At 33.4% G+C, this 25,001-nt stretch overlaps 1 protein-coding gene and 1 long non-coding RNA gene across 4 annotated transcripts in view; both read left to right on the forward strand.

Annotated features, from left to right (window-relative positions):
• On the forward strand, window positions 1-24,335 carry LOC140452146 (uncharacterized). 2 transcript variants are annotated; one of them, XR_011952138.1, is made up of 2 exons: window positions 1-558; window positions 23,970-24,335. It is a non-coding gene; the product is annotated as an uncharacterized lncRNA (long non-coding RNA). The 2 variants fall into 2 exon arrangements; XR_011952139.1 differs by lacking the exon at window positions 1-558 and adding an exon at window positions 1,239-1,370.
• yki (Transcriptional coactivator yki) overlaps window positions 1-25,001 on the forward strand; it is a 200,847-nt gene that overhangs the window by 91,607 nt on the left and 84,239 nt on the right. The window lies entirely within an intron of this gene.

Here is a 25,001-nt window from a genome sequence, read left to right on the forward strand (position 1 = left end):
TATGTTTGTCAGCAATTGCTGATTGTGTATTTATCTAAACGTTTTGAAGTGCCCTAAAATATTAATGTTCCCTTAGAGAAAATTTTTCATGCTTGAATTACCTTCAAAAAATTTGTGGCAAATATTACAAGATTCAAGATTATTCTTTTTTATTCCGACATCTTCTTTTGCTAGTCACAATATAATCACACCAGTTTTTAGTAGCGTGTTTTTGGAAATAGGACACGTATATATCCTATAGTATATTTCACGAATTTACGACGCTTTTGGATTATCGCTAGACACTCGACAGCCAAGGGTCCACTCTACCGTACAGCATAAAGAAGGACCGAAGTAAATTTCTTTGATGAAACACACCGATACTAAGGGAAATACACAAATTATATTGAATGCGGGTGGAAAACATGGTTTTTTTATTGATGAAGCAGATCTTGTGTTTCCAGCAAAATCGGCTGGTTATCACGATCAGGATAACATGAATATGGAGATGTTTGTGAAATGGTTAAATAAAATTCTTACCTCAGAGTTTATTTTTGACAAAAAACAACAATTTATGCGGTAAGTGAGCAATAGTGAAAAAAAATTACCACACGCCATTTTGTGGTGCTATTTTAGGGAAAACTTCGAAAGGCCAACGGGAAATTCTTAGAGAAGTAGTTGCTTTGTAAGATTTATAGATTAAACTTGTAAGTTTGTCAATTATAACTGTTAAAAAAATCCTGTAAAGAGGAAAACAATTAGACAATTGCTTGAAGGGCTTTTTTACTGTTGTAATTATGTGCAGAATGTAAAACACTTACTACGATTTCATAAATTACCTTCTTTGGAAAGTAATTTTGTTATTATAACCGTAGTAGCTTCATGGTTCATTACATTCTCAGACGAATTTTTAAATTAATTAAATAATTAAGTAGACTAAACAATTTCCAAGACCCTAAGTTAATAAATGCTAGGCATTATCACTAATAATATCTGCTCTAATAATTATCATTATTATTTCTCGTGGAATAAATTTTATAAAATGTTTCGACGGTATTATTTCGATTTAATAACAAATAAGCATAAGCAACAAGCCTGTCCTTCAACTTGAATTGAATAATACTGTGATAAGATAGGTAAATAATGTTATCAGTTGTATTTATGCGATTTTTAGCATATATTAAGTAAAATTTAGGAGTTTATCGATACAATAAATGCGCAATTACAAACAAAAATCGAGGAATCAAAACATTTGTGTCCAATAAGGTGATTCAGGTCTTGAGGCCGTACAACATTGTAGAAAACACCTAGCAGCTGAGTATTCGAGTTAAATTTACGGCCTAAATTTATATCGAGTTTACGAAGAACCCGTGAGAGTGGAAACTTTTACAGTAGGTACATTTGAAAATGATTGATAGCACAAATTTTATTGCACATGAGATAAAACCCAATATAAAATTTTTAAATATACCAATTTATTTGAATTTTTGTCTTAAATTTTGTAGTCATCTTAATCAAAAAATGATATAAATATGTAATGTCGACAGGTACAAAATATTTACAATTTCAAACAAGGAGGGGATCAATTTATAAGCTCTCAACTTTCTCAGAAAGGATTAAAATTTCCAAGCGGCAGAACGTCTTTTGCAGATTACAGATTTTAGATTCGATTAACGGGTTGTGTTTGTAAAGTCCTGTAGTCCTGAGTACAGTTTCTAAGTGTTCAGATATGACCGGAGTTGGAGAAATAACTATTTATAGATTTTTAAAACAACGAAGTAGTGGAAGTATTGCAGAAGCACCTAAAACGTCTACAGGGAGAAAACACATTCATATAGACGTACTGTGAAACAGTCGATTCGAAGAACAGTTCATTCATTTTATTTACAAAAAAAGATTCCTACTTTGAGGTAAGGAAATTCGAAAATTGAGGAGAGAAGGCAAAAATGTTTTTTATTTAGATGAAACATGGATAAATGAAGGGCATTTTGTAAAAAAAGTTTGGCAAGATAAACTGGTTACAAATGCTCGTCAGGCATTTATAGGTTTTTCTTCTTCTTCTTCTTCTTCTTCTTCTTCTTCGGCTTTTCCCATTATGAGTTCGCCGTTTTCGTCCTCCACAGCACTATATTCTGCCAGTCACCTTCTCTGAGGTCTCTATCTATCATAGCATTTCCGACGTATGTTTTCCATCTTGTAGCAGGTCTTCCTCTCCGTCTTCTTCCCGGCGGGTCCCAGTTTAATATTCTTTTCGGCCACCTATGCTCTGGCATTCTTTGTACATGCCCGTACCACTGCAGGGCTCTGTTTTCCAACTTTTTTGTAATTGAGCATTTTACTTCCATTCTGTTCCATATTTCCTCCGTTCTTATTCTATCCGCTCTTGTGATTTGTAGACATCTTCTCATAAAGTCCAGTTCAACTGTTCTTATTTTATTTCGCATTGTTGTTGTCATTGGCCATACTTCCGCTCCATATAGGGCAATATTCATCACTATGCTTTAAAAGATCCTCTTTTTGTTTTCTTTGGTTAGAGTGTTGTTCCATATCACTCCATGAAGTGCTCTTGTGGCTTGTTTTCCCCGTGCTATTTTCATTTCTATATGTTTCATACAAGTACCATCTCGGCTAATCATTGACCCTAAATACTTAAAAGCCTTACAACTCTTAATAGTCTCTTCTTCCAAACTTAAGTTCAAATCTGCAACCTCGGGTCCAATACATAAGTATTCGGTCTTGCACATATTTATCTTTAGTCCCCAAAGTTCATATTCTTCCTTTAATTTCCTTATCATATACTCCATATCCTCCCTATCTTGTGCAAAAATGACTTGATCATCTGCGAAAAGTAGTGAATGTAATATATTCTCTTGTACTGGTATGCCCATTGTTCCGCATTTTCTATACCATCTTTTCAAAGCCTGATCTATATATATGTTAAAAAGTGTAGGTGAGAGACCACATCCCTGTTTGAGGCCTTTTGTTGCGGTTATTGTTTTTGTTATTTCATTACCTAACTTTATTTGCACTTGTGTTTCTTTATACAGTCTTTGTGTTATATTCACCCATTGCTCTCTAACGCGCATTCTTCTCATTACTTCCCATAGTTGTTTCCTGGGCACGCTATCGTATGCTTTCTCTAAGTCGATAAAGGTCATATGTGTTTGAATGTTTTTTTCTTTGTTCTTTTCAATCACCTGTCTCATAATGAATATATTATCTAAACATGATCTGGCTTTTCGGAATCCGGCTTGTTCTTCGCTATAATGGTCCATGTGTTGTTCTAGTTTTTCTTTTATAACTGATGAAAAGATTCTTGCTATTGAAGGCATTACACTGATCCCTCTGTAGTTATTTGGTGACCTTTTGTCACCTTTTTTGAAAATGCAGGACATGTATGATAAATTCCACTCATCGGGAATTTTCTCTCCTGCTTCGATTTTATTGAACAACATTTGTATAAAGGATATTATCCTTGCGCCTCCATATTTCAGCAGTTCCATTTTTATGTTCCCTGGTCCTGGTGCTTTATTGTTTTTGGATTTCTTTAGTGCTTTATTTATATCTTCCTCTGTGATTTCTGCTTCCTCAGTTATTATTGTCACAGGGTCGTATGAGATATACTCCGGCCTATTCTCCTACAATAATTTTGTGTAATGCTTTGTCCACTCTTTTGATGTAATTATCTGTATGGTATTTTTACTTCGTTTATTACTTCTGATGTTTTTTATTTTTTCCCATGCTTCCGTTGATCTGTTATACCCTATCGTGTTGTCTATATCTCTGCACATTCTCTCCCAGTATTCGTTTTTCTCGAGCTTTATTCTTTGTTTAACTTGTTGTCTGAGGGTAACATATTCTCCCCGTGTTGTTGGGGTTCTGTCGTTTAGTCATTTATGAAATGCACTAAATGCTTCTAAGTCGTCGCTGTATTTCTCCAAATATGTATTCTTATGTTGTTCAATACCCAGCACTTCGTTTGCCGCTTTGTTTATTTTTTCCTTTAGGTGTTGATACATTTCTGTTGGGGTCCATTCTTCGTTCATCTGTAGCATATTCTGTAGCCTATTCTGATATAGTGTTCGAATTGTTGTAGAAGTTCTACTTTATACCTCGTATTTGCGATTTTTTGCATCTCCTCATCTTTCTGGATATTGTCTTTTTGTCGTCTTCCCGTGTATATGAATTTTCCTAGTACTAATCGGTGGTTACTTACACATTCTGCTTGTCTGTATACTCTTACATCTTGTATTATTGTTTTGCTGGCTTTTCTTACTATTATTAAATCAATAATTGATCTTTGGTTTCTACTAGGTTCTTCCCATGTGTATCTATGTATGTTTTTATGCTGGAATCTTGTGTTGGTTATGGCTAAATCGTATTCTCGACATATTTCGATTAGCCGACTTCCATTGTCGTTTCTAATTTCATCTTCTCAGGTTTTTCTACGGGCCTAAAATTTCAAAATGGTAAAGGTCGCCGTTTAATTATCACTTATATTGGAGGAGATAAATAATTTGTTGATGGACGCATGCTAGATTTTATTTCAAATTCTACGAACGACTACCATGAAGAAATGACTGCTGATGGTTTTGAGGAATATTTCAGTCAAATGATAGATTTATTAGCGAACAATTCTGTTATAATCATGGACAATGCCAGGTACCATTCAAGATTAAAGGAAATGTTACCTAACACTAAACGGAGAAAGCAAGAACTCTTTGATTGGCTAATAATAAAAGAAATAGTAGTGCCAGTAGAAGGTTTACTAAAAAAAGGGTTATTGCAGCTATGCAAACAATACTATAAACATAGACACTTCCTCTGTCAAACTAACCTAAAATGAATATAAAAATAGAAGAGACATGGAGACCATAGTAATAAGAGTGTTGACTGAAAGAAAAAGAAAATCAAATAATATAATGTCAAATGTTAAGTAATTCTGCTAATTTTATAGTACAATCCACACAAGGTTAAGCCTGTTGAAGATACAACAACTTCATTGTCTAATGTAGTTTTTTGTTTTAATTTTTAGTATGTTTTGAGAAAGAGTTAAATAAACTCGAAAGCTTTACAAACCTTAAAGAATTTTACTTAAAGGCCAGTATTTGACAAAACCCAAAATATCCATATATATATATATATATATATATATATATATATATATATATATATATATATATATATATATATACACTTTCTGTGCGATAATTTCGTTTAATTTGACTAGATAGGCGTTGAATTATAATTAAATAGTTAGTATCGTTAAAATACTCATAACACTGAAACCTTCGTTTTCCCACGATCACCAACAATTGTTTATGTATTTCGCTAATGGTTGATTAATTTCTCGGAAAGTTTTCTTGTTAAATTTTCATTATCTAATTTTGGAAATAATAAATCACAAATATATAATGATAGTTCGGTATGCACGTTATAAACAATTTCGCAATGAATTATTTCTAAAATTAATTAACTTTACTTCAAGATTAAATATTTTAACAAAATGTCTCGGGTAATGGATTAAAGTCCACAGTAAAAAAATTCGACAAGAGACAACAAAATGTGTATTTTGTTCACATAACTGTTACCCTTTTACAACTGTCTCAGTCCTAGATGAGAAAAAATCAAGATTGACATTTTAAAAACCAGAACTGGCGGTTATTTTATAAATACAGCTTATTTCAAATCGAGTGGCGAGCCCTTCCACGAAATAGTTAATCGCGCAGACAATAGAATATCTATGATCAGACCCATGAAATGGCGTTGCTACATTTTATAGATTCCAAACTTTTTGTTTGTTATAATACCATCTTTAATAAGTATTGATACTGTATAAAATTTGGTAAAATTTAATTTCTAATTTAGTATCAGTTACCAAAAATCCGTAATTATGAAGTCATTATTAATGACTCCTTAATGACTCGTTAAGGACATACAAAGAACTGATAAGAATTATTTCCGAGAATTTCTAGTCACCGAATTTCAAACGAGTTCGCAATCTACATAGTCTCATTATGTTGTAGAGTCTCAACAAGAAAGGTGCTATCACGCGTATTAGAACTATTTTGTAGAATGAAGATGGTTAAGTGTAGTACAAGTAAACAGATCAGATTGACACCAGAATCCAAAGGAATAGTTTACAACGTATTTAAATATATGCAAATGCTATTTCGTGAAGATAATCGCACCAGTATTAAACAACGTGTGAGTGAAGCCACTGGAGTATCTTTACGTACAGTAGAAAGGATCATTCAACAAGCTAGTATGTTAACAAACGCAGAGTCAAATAATACACTAAAATTTCTAGCGAAAACACTTGCTAAAAGGAAAGCATTGTATGAAATCATCAAACGACACAAACAAGATCATATTCAATATAAATTTGACAAAGCGCTGCAAGAATGTGGACGTGTTTCTTTAAACTTCCGCCATATCATCCAGACTTGAACCCTATAGAAATGTTTTGGGCGCAAATAAAAAATGAAGTTGCAAAACAAAACGTTTATTTTAAGTTAGAAGACGTAAAAGTGTTGGTGGGACAGGAATTTCCTACAATAACTGTAGATAACTGGAAGAAAGTGTGTGAAGATGTTGTCAAGGTTGACAAACTTCCTTGATCTGGTTTCTGGTATATCAGCGATATACAGGCTAAAGAGAAGAGGAGCTAGGACAAATCCCTGAGGCAGTCCATTCTTTAGTTTTGTTGGGATGCTGATGTCGGTTCCCATGACTACTAGAATCGTTCGGTCGGCTAACACGGTGGATTTACAGGAGATTGTACGGAGGAGCTTGTATATCATGCCTTTTCTCCAGACTGTATCGTAGGCTGCTGTTAGGTCTATGAATGCGGTTGGAGTTTTAAGTTTTCTCTGGAACCCTGCCTCACTAAATGTGGTAAGTGAAAGAACCTGATCTGCGCAGCTTCTTTTTGGTCGGAAACCAGCCTGATTAACCGCTATTGATTCAAGTAGCTTTGGACTAATTCTGTTGTAGATAAGTCGTTCTAGTAGCTTGAATGTCGCCGATAGTATGGCTATTGGTCTGTAGTTCTTAGGGTTGTTATCATTTGGTTTCCCTGGTTTTAATATTGCAATGATCTTCGAGCGTTTGAGTTTCTGTGGTATGGTACCGGTCATTATAATGTCTGTGAAAAAGTTGACCATCCGTTCTCGCGCATATTTTCCGCTGTTAATTAAGAAAGGGAAAATAAAAATTAACAAACTAAGAAACAGAGCTGAATAAGAAATTAGGAACAGAGATGAAATATTAACAATAGTCGAAGAATTCTACATAGAGCTATATAGATCAAGATAAAAAGATAACAATACGCAACCTCCAATTACAGTAAAAACTTTCGTAGTAAACCAAGGATCAAATTTAATGCCCTATATAACAAAATCAGAAATCAAAGGGGCCCTGAAGAAAATGAAAAATAAACGAACCCATTCATAAATCCCTATTTTAAAGCTTTAAATTTATTTTATCAAATAAGTACTTCTAGATTCGTTCAAAATGCTTTACTTTTTACCGGTAGAGGAAGGTACTTAAAAGAGGACTTGTTGGCCTCAAATTGTTAATAATTTAAAAAAATTTCAGATATCTAATAATCGGGTCAAAGTCCCGGGAATACCTGATTTTTATGGACTATTAGGTGTTGAAAGATTTTTGTACTTCATATTAAAACCAATTTACCACTTTCACCACGTTTAACCCTGTACATAAAAAATTGCTTGTGAGATTATGGAGGCATTTCATATTAAGGAAAGACCATTTAATGGATATTACATACCCACCCACGAATTGTGATCGCGAACGAAGATGTTGAAGAAATCCTCTAGGAGTGGTTTTTAAAAACAATGTTACATTTACAATACTAATATATTCAAATTATACAGTACAGGAGAGGTTCAATAAATAGCAGGAAAGAGATGACTAGATAATAATTCCACTAAGGACATGTGTAATCATTTTTCTACCATCACAATGTAAAACCTTGACGGTCATAACCGCACACTAGTTCTCTATTATTTAAAAAAAAATACAGAGTAACAAACTAAAATGAAATAGTATTTTTGATGGATTATACGGATAAATTATGAAAGGGCATTTTCTCAATAAAACACTAGAATGTTTGTGTCAAAATTTGTAGCGACAATTTTATTATAAACAGCTGTTTTGTTCCTTTAATCAATCGAATTCGAATTCCTTTGTTTTTTACAGATTGTCTTCTGACTTTGCTTTAATTACAATTGCATCTATGCTTTTCTATTTTTGCATAGTTCCCTCCAGTTTTTCATCTTCAATATTTTGATGTATCTAAGCATCTGCTCCTACTATATCTTTTTATGTCTTTCCTTCAGTCTTTTTCTTTCTGGATTCGAAGAGGAGAAGGAAAATCTATGACTCGCACAGGTAATGTTGGGTGCCTAATACCCTAACGAAGTTGTGCCAGGACGAAATCGCCGAGGGGGTTAGATCTTTGACACTTGATCGTCCGAAACGATCAGGATGGAAGGGCTGGTTAAGGCAAAACATCTCTCCTGATGCCCTACTATCACCCAATTCCCAGACTTTCTTCCACACATTCATCAGGAGAACCACACCCACAGGAACTATCAGAGACTTTCAAACCCCTGCCGTAGCGAGGCTGCCATCTCTCTCGCGTCTTATGTCTCTCATTATCTCCTATTTCAGCCTGCGACAGTCCGAACCCCACCTGGATGCTACTCGCTCGTTTCAGAATTCTGTTGCGAGTTCCCTCTCCTCTCGTTCTTTTCAAGAGAGCAGCTCCCTGATAAATTTGTGGATCACTGTCCATCACCACTCATCATTTATCATTTTCTTCACCACTGCTCTCACGGAATTGTTCAATCTATTTTCTTGTCACTTTTTTTACAGTTTTCTCTTTGAATAGATGCATTTTACCATTATTTAGGATGCTGCCAAATTAACAACGGAGAACATTTAACGAAGATATAAACGAGAGCTGGGAGAAAATTAAAAACAACATTGAAGGAGCAACAACAGAAGCTCTAGGAAAGTGCAAAGTCATACTGAACAAAAGAAACAACAACAATACACCATTCTGAACCATGAACCATGGAATTTTTTACCATGGAACAATTTAGGAGGCTAATATTGAAGAAGAAACAGGCTTTAAAGCCAACATACAAGAAAGAAGAAGAAGAAGAACTGGTATTGAAGGGGAGATTTCTTTAAGGTACAATATATAGGCTTTAGTATTTAAAAAATCAAAGTTACGAGGACTAATGATATCAGAAAATTGGTAATTTTGGCAATATTTCAATCATCAAATTTTAAATCTCCATATTGTGCACCCCGTTGTTGTCCAATCCATTTAAGAGATAATTAGGCGTTTCCATACTTTTGGTCCACTTTATATATTATATACAGGAATATTAGAACCATCAGAACCAAATTATTTACAATAAAAAATGAGAAATTTCCAATATAGTTATTAGTTCAATTATTATAACAAATAGAGCAACTAGGGTAAATTATCAAGAAGCTCTATATCATTGGCATGTACTCCATGAAAGAGGAAAAATTCCTCACACTTTGTTTCAAACATGACTAGGCAACTAAAAGATATTTTTAGTTCAGGTGATATAATATTTGCGTTTAAAAAATTATATATTATCTGAAGTTTACATGTAGATTCTCGTCTCATTAGGTTCATTACCTTGTTCTAATTTTGACTTTTACAAATCACAATTTGGCCTCATGGCCACGCGGCCAGGTAAGGATAAGATGATGCTAAGTTTACATTATTCGTTTTGTTTTTTCTCCGAGATAACTAACCAGCTGATTAAATCTTGGGTAGGAGGCTGTCATTTTTAATTTTGCTAATTGTTTGTTATTTATTTTATATTTAAATTAGAGTGTCATGAAATATTGGTAAATGTCGGTTTAAAATATAACATAGAGATATTTTTCTAAAGCTGTTTTGTCGTTTTCTGCTTTGTTTTCCAATATATTTTTCTTTAAGTCCATGTTGTCAGAAATGTTAGAACTTTGGACACACAAAAAATTATTGTAATAAAGACCCGATGAGCAAAAACCAAAACAGTCTTAATAATAATGTTACAAACAATGTTTGATTCATTCATACAAACATTAGAATTCAAATATTGTCGATCAACAAATGAAATTGTCATAGGGTTAATTTAAGACCCTTTTCACACAGCTCAGTCATATCAAAATATCAGGATATTGTGCCCATTTCATAAATCACCCAGACGGAACCGGCCACGCTGGTACTGCCATTGCTATAACAAAATATATCAAGCACTTAGATACTACAATAGCACTCGAAGAAAAGACGCACCAATTGCAAATATCTGCAATATACTGTCCACCAAAACGCAACAACAATAGGGAAAACTGCTAATAGAAGACGCTGGGTAATAGATTCATCGCAGGTGAAGATTCTGAACGCCAAAAATACGTACTGGGGAGAGTAACAACAACCAACAACCTACTACAAGCCATGCAAAACTTTAATCTTCAGTATCTATCTACAATACATTTCGGACCTACTTGACTTTTGTGTTACAAAGGGCCTTGATATAAAAAAAATTAAAACCGAATCCAACTTAAATCTGTCTGACTGATAGACACAGCAGACGTCAACTTTACAAGCATACAGCAACATGCATGATTAGCCACCTCCGAACCATTCATTTCATCCATAAAATATAAAGCACCCCTAATTGTTAGATAAACAAAGTTCAACAAAGATTACAAATCTTGCAAAGACTTAAAGAAACTGCTACTTGACATACAAAATCAATCTGTTTAAATACTAAGTGAACTGACAGTTACGTGAACTGATCATTCCTTGTTGAAAGCCACAAAAAAATCAAAAGACCTCAAGAGCATAGCCCACCTATTCAAAAACCAAAAAACATCAACAAAAAATGTGTGTGGTTGAAGAATTTAAACTAAAGAAATATCGTTTCATACGCGAGGAATGAATTTTTAGTTATTTAAATGGAAAATTAAAACATTTTAAATTATAAATAGACTTATTAAGTTTTTTTTTTCATAAAGGGATGCTTTCTAGGGGTTAAAAACCTGAAACCAATGAAACATCATTTCACAAGCGATGAATAAATTGTTATTGATTTTAATTATCATTTTTTAATAAAAAATCATTTCTAAGGGTTGAAAATTTGTATTAAAGTGCAAATTCTCGTTGAATATGATTTTTAAACCCTTAAAAACAAGAGGCACACCTTACCCATGTATAATTTTTTTAAAGGAGGGTAAGACAAGCTTAAATCCAAATGTTCAGCTAAATCCAGTCCGACAGAATTCAGAGGTAAGGTCCTATTTTCCGCCCGAGTTACTCGACTACTACTACAGAAGGTTATATTTAAGCAAATGACGGAGAAAATCAGTGAAAAAAAACTTACACCTACCATCAATTTGGTTTCCAAAATAAATATGGCACCGTGGAACAGATACATCGTGTGGTGAAAAAATCTAGTCTATTCAATGACCTAGAAGGCAAAATATACTGTAGTGTAGCCTTTCTAGACATAAGTAAGGCATTTGATAAAGTATGACATGAAGCCTCTTCCAACTCTGTAAATACCGCCGATCTAAATGCAACCAAATCGACGCTACCTGTTGCAACCTGTGCTAAGGATACTGTTATTAAGGCATCACATACCAGACCTGAAGCTCCCTCTAGAGTTGACAAAATACAAAACTGGTTACACATTTGGCGTATGAAAGCAAATGGCAGTGAATATGTTCATGTAAAGTTTACTATAAAACGTTATGAAACTTTTATCTTCTTCTTCTTCACTGGCTTTACAACTAAGGGTGAGTCTTCGCCGCATCCACTATCGCCCTCCATCCTCTACGATCTTGCGCTTCTATTTCCCATTGTTGTACCCCAATTCTAGATAAATCGGCTTCAACATCATCCTTCCATCTTTTTCTCGGTCGGCCTACTGATCTTCTACCATCTGGTCTTTCAAAAAACACTATCTTTAACACTCTGTCATCCTCTGATTGTACCACGTGACCTGCCCATCTTATTCGGTTTGCCTTGATATGTCTAACTATGTTTTCAGTTGCATACAGAGTCACCAATTAAGCATTGCGGCGTCTTCTCCAATCCCCTGTGAATTCATCTCTTTTAGGGCCAAATATTATTCTGAGTACCTTTCTTTCAAATACTAGAAGCTTATTGCCAGAAGTTTTACTGCCATATTATGTAATAACTGGGCGAATAATCGACCTGTACAGTGTTAATTTAGATTTTCTGTTTAGCAGCTTCGATCTTAATAATGTTGAAAGGGAGTATAATGCTCTATTTCCCGCAGCTATCCTTGCTGAGACCTCTTTTTCTATGTGGTTGTCCGCTGTGATTATCGCCCCCAGGTATTTAAACTCCTTTACTACTACTGGAAGTTGTGATCATTAATACTGATGTTCTGCCTAACTCTTGGTCTTGGATTTTTGGTTACTACCATGTATTTCGTCTTTTCTTCATTTATTCGGAGACCCAGACTACCTGTTTCCTCCTCGAGCTGTGAAAACACCTCTCTCACGTCTCTTGTAGAATGCGTGACTGCATCTATATTATCAGCAAAGGCCAGCAACAGTTTTGATCCTTGATCAGCACATCCTCCTGTCAGCTCAGACGATATTTTACTTATTGCATATTCTTAAGCAAAATTGAACAGCAACGGTGACAGACAAGGGGCCCCCCTGCCTAAGTCCTGAATTTATACCAAATGGCATCGATGTTCTGCTTCCTATCTTTACTTGTGCATATGAGTCTGTCACGCACATTTGAGTTAATTCAACTAATTTCCTTGGTATTCCCATTTCTAACATTGCTATCCACAATTTGCTTCTTTTTATGGAATCTTGGAATGAATTTTTTATGGATCTCTAAAAATAAGATACCACCCAGACAAACTTGAAATACACAGTTAATACAATAAACATTGTCTCTATCCGTTAATTCCATTATTTTTGTCATCGGGATGTGTATTAGCTCTTAGAGCTAAAAAAACGTAAATCCTAAGAAACACTAAATATTTTTAGTAGCAGCCGAATACATATAATCTATAAAAAGCAAAATTAAAAGCATCGAAATCCTACACTAGCTATATTTATTATAATAATAAATGTATTATTCATATTTAAATTGAAAAAACCTCGTACTTATTTTGCTTTTAATTCATTCGGTTCTGAGAGACCATTCGTCCTCCATACACTTCCTCGCAAACCTACAGCAGTCTTTCCAATTAGCGGTAAGAGTTGCCTACGCGATACGCGATTGATATCATTCAACAAAATCTTGTCGGATTTAAGAGAGACCATTAGTAGACATAGTTACGAAACTGATTGTCTTCATAAATATACTTGGTACACAGCTCACCGATTAACGGACTTACCCGTATATGCGAATTTGTTTATTGGAACGCGAATGATTAAGTATGAGAAAATGTGTGAAACCATTAGAGCAACTCATAGTGGGCTTTGCGTTACTGCAAACAGTGGTAGAACTTTAAAGGCACTGTATAAAGACTGTATATAAAATAAAAATATAAAATTAATCTTCTAGAAATGATTTCTGCAGCTTCAATTTGTAAAAGGCATTCTATGCATTAATAGTGACTATTATATATATTCTATAATAGTCAATATACTATTAATAGTATATTGACTATTATCAGTTATGCGGAAGTGAATACAAACTCAAATTCCGACCTTACTGCAAATGACTTTTTACAGTGTTTCCTGCTTACCTCGTATATTTGGCTTTTCTTTGCGTTATCTTACGCTGCAGCTATCATATTCTGACGAGGTTTTTCTTCTGTATATGAATGAATATAAATAATTACAAAAAGGAATATAAAAATGGACCAGCTTCCTTGTATAATACCAAAATATAGTTTACAAACAAAACAAGAAATAGCAGTCGATGTTAGAAAATTGATAGAAAAACATTATGATTTAAACTGGAAAAGTATTGAAGAATTCTGCTATTTTAAACATGTTCTAGAATGAGACAACTTTGGAAAACATTCACCTGCAAACAATTTTATAAATAATTAGTTTATATTCAACAACAATACTAGTAAAATGAACAGGCTTCCCTGTTTTTCTGACACAATATGACACAATATAAATAAATATCGAGGTTTGAAAATTGATAGAAAATATAAAGGGTGATTCATTTAGAGGTACTTTTTTCAACAATAAAAACAATGAAAAAAATAAACTTTATTTGAAAATATTTATTATCATACAAAAGAATTGTTCTTTACAATTACTTCTTAAAGATAATTTCTTTTAAATGTTCGCCATGACTACAATTAAGTTGGCTCATTCTGAAGTTCCAATTCTCGTTGACTCGTTCCAGCATTTCCATTGGTATTTCACCAATGACTCGAGTAATATTTTCCTCCAATGCCTCAATCGTATCTGGTTTATTCATGTAGACTTTGGACTTTAGGTATCCCCAAACGAAAGAGTCTAGAGGTGAGATGTCACAAGATCAGTAAGTGTCAAATAATTTGTTTACCAAATCGTTCTCACAGTAAAGCTATGCTTTCACGGGCTGTTTGGCAAGTGGCGCCATCTTGTTGGAACTAAATGTCGGCGAGACCACGAGCTTCAATTTCAGCTACCAAATAGTCCGTTATCATGGCGCGATAACGGTCTCCATTCACAGTAACATTCTAACCGGCGTTCTGTTTTAAAGAAATATGGACCAACGATTCCACCAGCCCATAAACCGCACCAAACAGTTGTTTTTTCAGGGTGTATTGGCAACTCTTGAACCTCTTTGGGTTGTTTATCACCCCAAATACAGATGGACATTTTGTTTATTAACGTACCCATTAAGCCAAAAATGGGCCTCATTTGAAAACAAAATTTTTCTCGAAAACAGTGGATCTTCTGAAAGCTTATCAAGAGCCTATCGACTGAAACGATGACGACTCGTAAAGTCGGTCGGTTTTATCTCTTGTACTTACTGAATCGAATTCGATTCTTCATTATTTTCGAGTACACTATCCGTTACCGCCGCTATATTTTCTTCAGTACCTACTGAATGTGGTCTATTTGGTCGCGTGTTGTCCAGTAATGAACACTGGGTTTCAAAATTTCTAATCGTTAAGCGAATTGTACGTTCGTTAGGCCGATTATATGGACCATAAATTGCTCTAAGCGCACGAAACACATTCCTCGCAGAACTCCCATTTTTAAAATACATACAACTTAATAATTTCTAGACGCTGTGCCGGGCTAAGTTTTTCCATCATGAAATGTCAAACAATACTGAATAAAAGCGAAATGTCAGTTTAAAAGTACTCATGCGTGATCTCCATTCAAATCCCCACCAAAAAAAGTACCTAATCAAAGAAAACATTGATCCGAAATAAGAAACAATTATTTTTACATTTGCATAGGTAAAACGATGGATTCAGTAGGCCAATGCATGGTTCATTTACTGATTGGTGTGGTTAATAATGAACAGTTACCAATTGATAGCCAATTAACAGTTAAAATAAGTAGATAGAACAAAGTCTTTAACATATGCACGTTTTGTTTAACAAGAATTGTCCAACTTTTATCTACCAACTGCTGTACCTCACGAAAAGCTCATGCTTTTTTGATTCAAAATGATTCATTTGACATATTTAACCCATGGTGTTAATAGGGTATAGAATAATAGGGATAGAAATAAACAAGACGACATTGTGACTGATAAGGAGGAAATAGTGAAAACAGTGGAAGACTTCTACAGACAACTCTATGAAACAAGTGAATCCGATGAAAGACGCCCCTTACCAAAGATAGAGAATCAAGGCTCAGAATTAATGCCGAACATAACTGTTAACGAAATTAAAAATGCACTTCGGGTGATGAAGAACAATAAATCCCCAGGTGAAGACAGGGTAATGACCGAAAGCCTAAAACTAGGAGGAAATAAGCTCTTACTGACACTTGCTAAACTGTTCAATAAATGTCTGTGCAAAGCGATAACACCGACGCAATGGAACAACGCGGAAATCATCTTACTTCATAAGAAGGGAGATATCAGCGACCTTAGAAACTACCGCCCCATTAGCTTGTTGTCACAAGTATATAAGCTATTTACAAGAGTTATTACTAGACTTCGGCAAATATGCATATTGCATATTTTGCATATTGTGCATATTTTATGCAAATATTTCATATTTTGGCATATTTGTATAAAAGTTTGCATAAAGTGCATAAAAGTTCAGATTTTTATACTGTATTTGAAAATTTTTAAACATACCAATTTATTTCAATACTTGTATAAAATTTTGTAGTCATTTTAATCAAGAAATTATCTAAGTACGTAATCTCTACAGGTACAAAACATTTACAATTTCAAAGAAGATCAATTTAAGTAGCCCTCAACATTCTTAGAAAGTCTCGGTCACTGAGGCATTCAGTTATTGGATAATCGCTAAGGGTTCGCTCATTTGCATTTTATGACCTAATCCCCAAATCTATCTACAATTTATTGTATCTTAACAGCAGGTAAACGGCTAATAGTTTTGTTCCTAATTTAGGGATTTTCCAAAATCTCCCAGTTTATTGAATTAGGTACCTAAACATTTCTAATTTGATGCTCAGATTTGTAAATCATTTTTGTTTTGATATTCAAAGCGTAAACACTCGTTGTGCGTAACAAAAAGGAAAATTGTGATTTTATAATGCCTAAAACAACCAGTGCTTCAACTTGGATTAAACCTTATAAAGAGCTGTCTATGGATATGGGAAAAATCTACTGTTCAGTCTGTGGCAAAATTGTAAGTATCTAATATTTTCTATTAAATATCTAATATTTCATACATACAGGGTGTTTCCAAATGACACTTACAACGTTTGACTGTAGATACTTCTCGAAAAATTGAACAAAACGATATAGTTAATGAGGGGTCAAACTTATTTACTTTTCGAGATACAGGGTGTTAAAATTAAAAAAAATAAATTCTTTTAGTTAATAACAACAATAACTTTAAAACCAATAAACGTATTTACTTGAAATTTAGTACTCGTAGGTTGTTTTTAAATGAAAAATAGCTTCCTTTAGTGAGAAAAAATTGTCCATGGTACAATACAATGGTGTGTATTTAGAAAAATTTTTCACCTTTACTTTTTTTTATGAAGTCAGCTATTCTAAAACACAATTATTTTTATTGTAATTGAATTAACAAAAAAAAAACTTTTGTTGAATTTTAAAATAAGTTATATGATGTACTAATGGTTAGTAACAAAAACTAATTTGTGGATTAATACTGCATTTAAAACACTTAGCGAGTGTTTTTTTTTCCAAACCAGTTATTTGATTAACCAAAAACACCTTGTATATTTTTATATTTTAAAGGTTGGGTTAAAATAAAGGATTTTATTTTTATTTATAGATAGCATGTGAGAAGAAATTTCAGATAGACCAACATGTGAGAACTGCTTCACACATTGCAAAAAAAGGAAAAATAGGAGGAAAACATCAAACTTCAATGGCTAAATGTTTCCAATCTACTTCAAAAAAATTAGATGAGCAAGAAACTTTTAATGAAGACTTGTGTCGCGCATTAGTGTCTGCAAACATACCGCTTTCAAAATTAGCAAATGTAAATTTTAGTTCGTTTCTAAAAAAATATTGCAAACTTAATGTTCCAAGTGATCGGTCTCTAAGAAGAAATAATGTGAACGGGCTACTCGTCGGTGTTAATTAATATTAAGGAAGAAATTGCAGATAATTATTTTTACATATCTGTAGACGAAACCACTGATTCCTCAGGAAAGTATATTGCTCATTTATTGATTGGTGTTCTTAAAGAAGATACCTTACCAAAATCTTATCTTATTTCATGCCAGCAACTTGAGAAAACAAATGCTTTAACAATTTCGCGTTTTATACAAGAAACATTAGCAACTTTTTTTCTTCCGACAACTATTCCTTCTAATAAATTACTGCTTATTTTATCGGATGCTGATCCTTATATGGTGAAAGCAGGACAAAATTTAAAAATATTTTTCCCAGATTTAATACATGTTACTTGTGTAGCGCATGGATTAAACAGAGTTGCAGAGGAAATACGAAAAAAGTTTCCTCTTGTAAATACCATGATATCCAGTGTCAAAAAAGTATTTCTTAAATCTCCTATAAGAATTCAACTTTATAAAGAAATGCTACCTAACATTCCTCTTCCACCACAACCTATTTTAACGCGATGGGGAACATGGTTAGAAGCAGCTAATTTTTATGCAGATCATTTTGTTAAAATAAAGAACATAATTGATACGTTAACAGATGAAAGTTCCCAATCTCTTTTGGATTCTAAACAAACTTTTCAGAGTAACTTGCTTCAACAAGAACTTTCATTTATAAAATCAAATTTTAGTTTTGTTCAAAAAACAATTACTCAGTTAGAATCACCAAAACTGTCATTGTTCGAAAGTACAGCATTAATAAAAGAATTTGCTTCATGTTGTCGGAACGTTAGAGGTAATATTGGAAAAGATATTTTAAAAAAATTTGAAGTTACTATGGAAAAAAATAAAGGTTACCATATTCTTTCTGAAGTAGTCAGTGTTCTAGCTGGAAATATTTCGGAAACAATTAATTTAGAACCAAATGTTTTGGTTAGTTTGAAAAATGCTCCCGTTACATCAGTTGGTGTTGAACGAAGTTTTTCCATATATAAATATATGTACTCAGACAGAAGCCACAAGTTTTTGTTAGAAAATTTTGAACACCACTAGGTCATTTATTGTTACCATAATTCTAAATAAGTTTATTCATACTTAAAAATGATGTAGTTACTTAAAATAAATGTAAATCTTAATGAATAGTAGGAAATATTTAGTTATGTACACTTTTTTTTTTTAAATAAAATTGTTACTATTTTACGATTTTTTTATTTATTTGTATGCATATTTTGTAAAATATTTGCATATTTTCGGGTAAACACGTGCATATTTATGCGCATATTTTCTACATTTTTATTTGCATATTTGCCGAAGTCTAGTTATTACCAACAGGCTAGGAAGTAAGTTGGATTTCTATCAGCCAAGAGAGCAAGCAGGTTTTAGAGCAGGATATGGCACGAATGATCATTTACAAGTAATTAAGAACTTAATAGAAAAGAGTGTTGAATATAACAAGCCATTAGTCATGATATTTGTTAACTACGAAAAAGTTTTCGACACAATAAGTCATCAAAAGATGTTAAAAGCCTTAACAGAGTGCCGTATAGATCATCGCTATATAAACATGATAAAATACATCTATCAAAATGGGATAGCAAATGTGAAACTGGCAGATAGAAAGACCAACGTATTTAAAATAAAACGGGGAGTGCGACAGGGAGACACAATTTCGCCAAAATTGTTTACAACATTATTAGAGCATATGTTTAAGAACGCAAATCTGAGTGAAAAAGGAATTAATGTCAATGGAGAAATGCTTAGTCATTTGAGGTTTGCTGACGATATTGTCCTTTTTGCTGACAGAATCGATGATGCAGTATCGCAACTGGAGAAACTATACCTAGCCTCCCTACAAGTAGGATTAAAAATCAACCACACAAAAACACAAATCATGACAAATCTTGTGTTAAGCGAAAAGATTTCAGTAAATGGCATGCATATTGAAGAAACCACCTTATATAAGTACTTAGGACATGAGATACGCATAGGAAGAGATAATCAAACGTGCGAACTAAGCCGCCGCATAGGAATCACTTGGGTGGCATTCGTCAAGCTAAGCTATGTTCTTAAATCAGAACTGCCTATGTATCTTAAAAGATCTTAAAAGTCTTTAATCAGTGCGTGTTGCCAGTACTTACATATGGTGCAGAGACATTAACACTAACCAAGAAAGTAAGGAGAACAGGAGTGACAGATGCCATAGAAAGAATTATGACCCTTAAGTGGAACTGGGCGGGGCACATAGCTAGAATGTCGGATAACAGATGGACACAGCGAATAATACAGTGGAGACCGAGACAAGAAGCACATCGAAGTAGAGGTCGTCCACCAACAAGATGGTCTGATGACATAAAACGGATCGACAAAAATTGGATGCAAACAGCACAAAACAGAAATACATGGAAAAGACTGAGGGAGACCTATATCCAGCAGTGGATAGATCCGGGTTAAATGATGTTAACAGGGTTGCTGAATAAATTAGAACAAACTGTCCTCTTATCAATTATTTAATTTCGAGGTAAAAATAATGTTTGTTTAGGCGCCATTAATAGTTCAACTGTATAAAGACGGGCTTCCTAACACACTTATTAATCCACAACCAATGGTGACAAGATGGGAAACCTGGTTAGGGGATGTATTTGTTTACGCCGAATATTCAAGATTGTCTACATTGAAAAATTTTCCCATACATTTTATTACGTCTTAAAAAAATACTCTATTCTCTACTGTATATTTTGTTCTGCAAAAATGATATGTTAAAAATAAATGTATGCAAGACTGATTAGAAAATACGATTAACACGACCGAGCCTGATAGTGTGTACGCCAATGCCATTATGCAATCCCACAGACGCCAATACATCACTAGATATCACTTTCTCCACTCAGAACGCTCCCTTAAGGACATTAACCACAAGGTTATTACACAATTCCCTCAGTGTTTTTCTCGGAATCCCCAAGTTCTCACGCTTGTTTACATTTAATAATATTTACAACGCTATCTTTGAAGATAGTTTTGAACAATTTGTGTTTTAAAAAGGTGTGGTAAACTTTATTATAAATAGATCGTAGATTTTCGTCAATTTGGTCAGTAATACGGGTTTTATGCAATAGAGATTCACGATAATATCTACAGTTAGCTAAACCTGATAACTAAACATCACATTGTGAACTTGTTCTTTTGGTTTATGGCTGGTCGTAAAAACTGTGCTATCAATAATTTTCAAACATAGTATAGTCAGACGGAAATGAAAATGTCGAGCAACAAAAGTGAAATATCTCGTTTTACAAAAAATGGAATTGACAATTTTGTAAAAGAGAACATAATTCTCCACATATCTCAAGTTCAATCAAATAAAGAATTACCTTATCGAAATGTTTAGTGAATGTGAATTTAACTGAAAATGAGACGTATACAAGTGGAGACGGATTCTTGGTCCTAGTGTACTTCCTGTTCTTTTTTTTGCTGCTTATTCATTTCGAATGTTAGCCATCATTCTGTACATTATATTTTCTTCTAATGTCCTCACTTCTCTTTCGATCTCTCAGCGTATTTCCTGTAATTCTTCTCAGGACTCTCATACCTGCCGTTTCCAGTAGCCTTTGCGTTGTGGCTGTGTCGGGTCTTGTTTCTGAGGCATATGTCATTATTGGTCTTACACAGGCTTTATAAATTCTTGACTTTATCTCAGTGTAAATGTGTCTGTTTCGCCATACAGTGTTATTAAGGCATCCTGCCAGTCTATTTGCTTTTTGTAATTGATCTCTCACTTCTTTGTCCAGGTCTCCATAGCTAGAGAGTGTAATTCCCAGGTATTTTATTTCCATTACTTATTCAATACTGATGTCATCAATTTCTACTTTACATCTGGTTGGTTCTTTGCTGATTACTATTGTTTTAGTTTTCTGAGATGAGATTGTCATATTAAATTCTTTTGCTCCATATATCCTCTCTCTATACAGGGTGTTTCAAAAAGGTATGTCATAAATTAAATCACGCATTCTGGGAACAAAAATAAATTAATTGAATCCAACTTACCTTAGTACAATTAGTACAAAAGTGCACACAAAAAAAGTTACAGCCCTTTGAATTTACAAAATAAAAATTGTTTTATTGCATTATATCCTAAACTACTTGACATTTTGTAATATAAATGGACACGTTACTTTCTTGTTCTGAAAGCATTTTTCATAAAAAAGAAACAACAAAATCTAAGCGCACAGAAAAATTTTAAGGGGGGTGTGCAGCCCTAAACCCCCCCAAACTTTTGAGTACGTTCAAATCAAATAAATTTTGTGGCATCATTAGTTTAACACATTATTTTTAAAACTTTTTTGCCTCTTTCACTTTTTCGAAAAACTAGTTTTTTCCTAGTTGGCCATAAAATTACAATTAGCTTCTACGGATACAATAATTACAAACAGTTCCATCAATAATAGTCAATAATTTAAAGCTATCATTTATTGTGTGAATAAGATTAATATTAAAAATTTTGATATTACAATGGCCTACACATTTCAGGAAATAGCAGATATGCATTTAACTGAGGGTAAGTTGGATCAGATTAAATTATGATTTCAATAAACTATCGGGAATATCGTAGGTGAATCTCAAGGAAATAGTGCAGCAGCCGCAAGGCATTATGCAGTAAAATACTTCAATTGAAATACACCCGATAGACGATTATTTCTGACCATTGATAGTCGTTTACGGGAAACGGGTACATTCCAACCGCAACTTGCTGGCAATAGTGGTCGTCCAATAATGGATGTAACTGATGAAGACATTTTAGAAATCATTGAAGAAGTCCCTGGAACAAGTACAAGGATAATAGCTGCTCAACTAAATGTTCCTCACGTAAGGGTTTGGAGGCGTTTGAAGGATCAGCTGCTTAAACCCTATCACTTAACAACGGTTCAAGAGTTATTGGTTGAAGATTATCCTAAAAGGATTGGATTTTGCGATTTGTTGTTAATGGAAAAAACTCGAAATATTAATTTTATTAGCCATCATAACGAGCACATTTGGGCCGTACTGATTTGAACGTACTCAAAAGTTTGGGGGGAGGGGGGGTTAGGGCTGCACACCCCCCTTAAAATTTTTCTGTGCCGTTAAATTTTGTTGTTTCTTTTTTATGAAAAATGCTTTCAGAACAAGAAAGTAACGTGTCCATTTTTATTACAAAATGTCAAGTAGTTTAGGAGATAATGCAAAAAAACAATTTTATTTTGTAACTTCAAAGGGCTGTAACTTTTTTTGTGTACACTTTTGTACTAAGGTAAGTTGGATTCAATCAATTTATTTTTGAACTTTGATCAGATAAAAGGCATATATCGAGCACAGTTTAATTTAATCTTGCCCAAGTTCTTTCGATCCCTAGATCATCTTCAGGGGCATTTCGTCAATTGCGGCCTATCCGACAAGAACAAAATGTCATAAACATATAATTGTACATCACACTACACTACAAAAGGACAAACAAACACTTTAAAATTATTGAATAGCTACATTGCGTGCAGAAGCCGGAGACAGAATGACAGAACATCATTGTACCTTTTCTTCAATAATTTTAAAGTGTTTGTTTGTCCTTTTGTAGTGTAGTGTGATGTACAATTATATGTTTATGACATTTTGTTCTTGTCGGATAGGCCGCAATTGACGAAATGCCCCTGAAGATGATCTAGGGATCGAAAGTACTTGGGCAAGAACTTCGCTAAGATATTAGATTTAATTTTTCCCAGCTTTCTTCGACTCCATTACTTTCTGTGATATATATGTGTTTCAGCTTTTTTCGGTTATGCTTTTTTTGGAAGAGGCATCTTTTGGAGTCATCCTGTAAGCTTTCTACTTTTATCTTTGTGGTGTATTCTGGTGATTTCTTATAACATTACAAGAGTAAAATTATATTATAGAACTAACAATTACGTTATGTTTAAAACTCTAAACAGACAAAGAGATCTGAAGTGAAATAATCGACAATGAGAAATTATTTTATTATCATAAAAACTGTGCTATCAATAATTTTCAAACGAAGTAGTATTAAACAAATACATAATTACAAACCGAAACGAAGAATGTGGTACTGCTATATCAGATGTTTCACATTTTAGGAATCATCAGTGCAGTAGTACCTACCTTAATAATGATAGTCAGTGGCTTTTGTAGTTTTGCCTCTAATAATATTTGTATATAAATTAAAATTGTATTTGCAATATACTAATTTTAGGTTTTTTTCTTTTCAGGTAAGCAATCTCATCGATATAATGGTAAGACTCTTGAATTTTTTCGATTTCCCTTTTCTATACGGATCTTTTTAACAGACGACCCTTAACAGTGTTGCTGGACTATCAAATGATTATATTCAGAAAATGAAATAAATAGTTATAAAATAGTGTTAAAGAAGAAAATGCTCTTTGTTTCTTCAAAGTCACTACAATTGAAGCATCCAATAATGACAAAATTACGCTGAAGCTTTAAGTGAAAAAATAAATGTTTACATTACTATTAAAATAGCTTTATGTGTACATTATTAATGTTTTATAATTATTGTATAACAATAAATGTATGTAGATATAAAGTTCTGTTTAATATTAAAGAAATATTAGTTATATCCATTGCATTATTCCTCCATCAGTGTCAATGTTATAGTATGTCTAAACGAAACTGTAGTACATAAGAATGCTCCAATAAAATTCAAATATGTTATGAATTCAAAGATAATTGACCACTTGAATACCTAAAAAATCCAAGATGCGACATCCATGTTGAATCACAAACAAAGCTGATCTACTAATTATGCTCAAATGTGGGTAAGACACATTAAAAAGAGAAAACGTACAGAGAAATACAAGAGATATTCAATTTTTATCGACTTCAATCAATTATAGGTATCATCGTAAAAATAAGTGAGCTTTGTAGAAGGTTAGAAGATAGATTTTAATCATAAATCGTCGTCATCAATGGCATTAGAATGCTTCGTGAGTCTTTGTTGGTTTACTATTGCCTTCCATATTTGTAGATCCTAGCCACCATTTCCCATTTTTTTCAGATCCTCCCTGACTGCATTAGCGAAAATCCTCTATAGTTCATACATGATTCCTTTTTTCTTTCTTATGTAAAGGTACAATAATATTGATATACCATTTTTTGGGATTATTTCTTGTTGCCAGGACTTTTCTAATAATTGATGAATGTCCACCTATTTTAATTAATTCTGCATGAATATTGTCCAAACCATGGGATTTATCAAGTATAAAAATCCTTTATAAAAGGTA

The sequence above is a fragment of the Diabrotica undecimpunctata genome, chromosome 10 (genome assembly GCF_040954645.1).
Source record: "Diabrotica undecimpunctata isolate CICGRU chromosome 10, icDiaUnde3, whole genome shotgun sequence".
Lineage (NCBI taxonomy): Eukaryota > Metazoa > Arthropoda > Insecta > Coleoptera > Chrysomelidae > Diabrotica > Diabrotica undecimpunctata.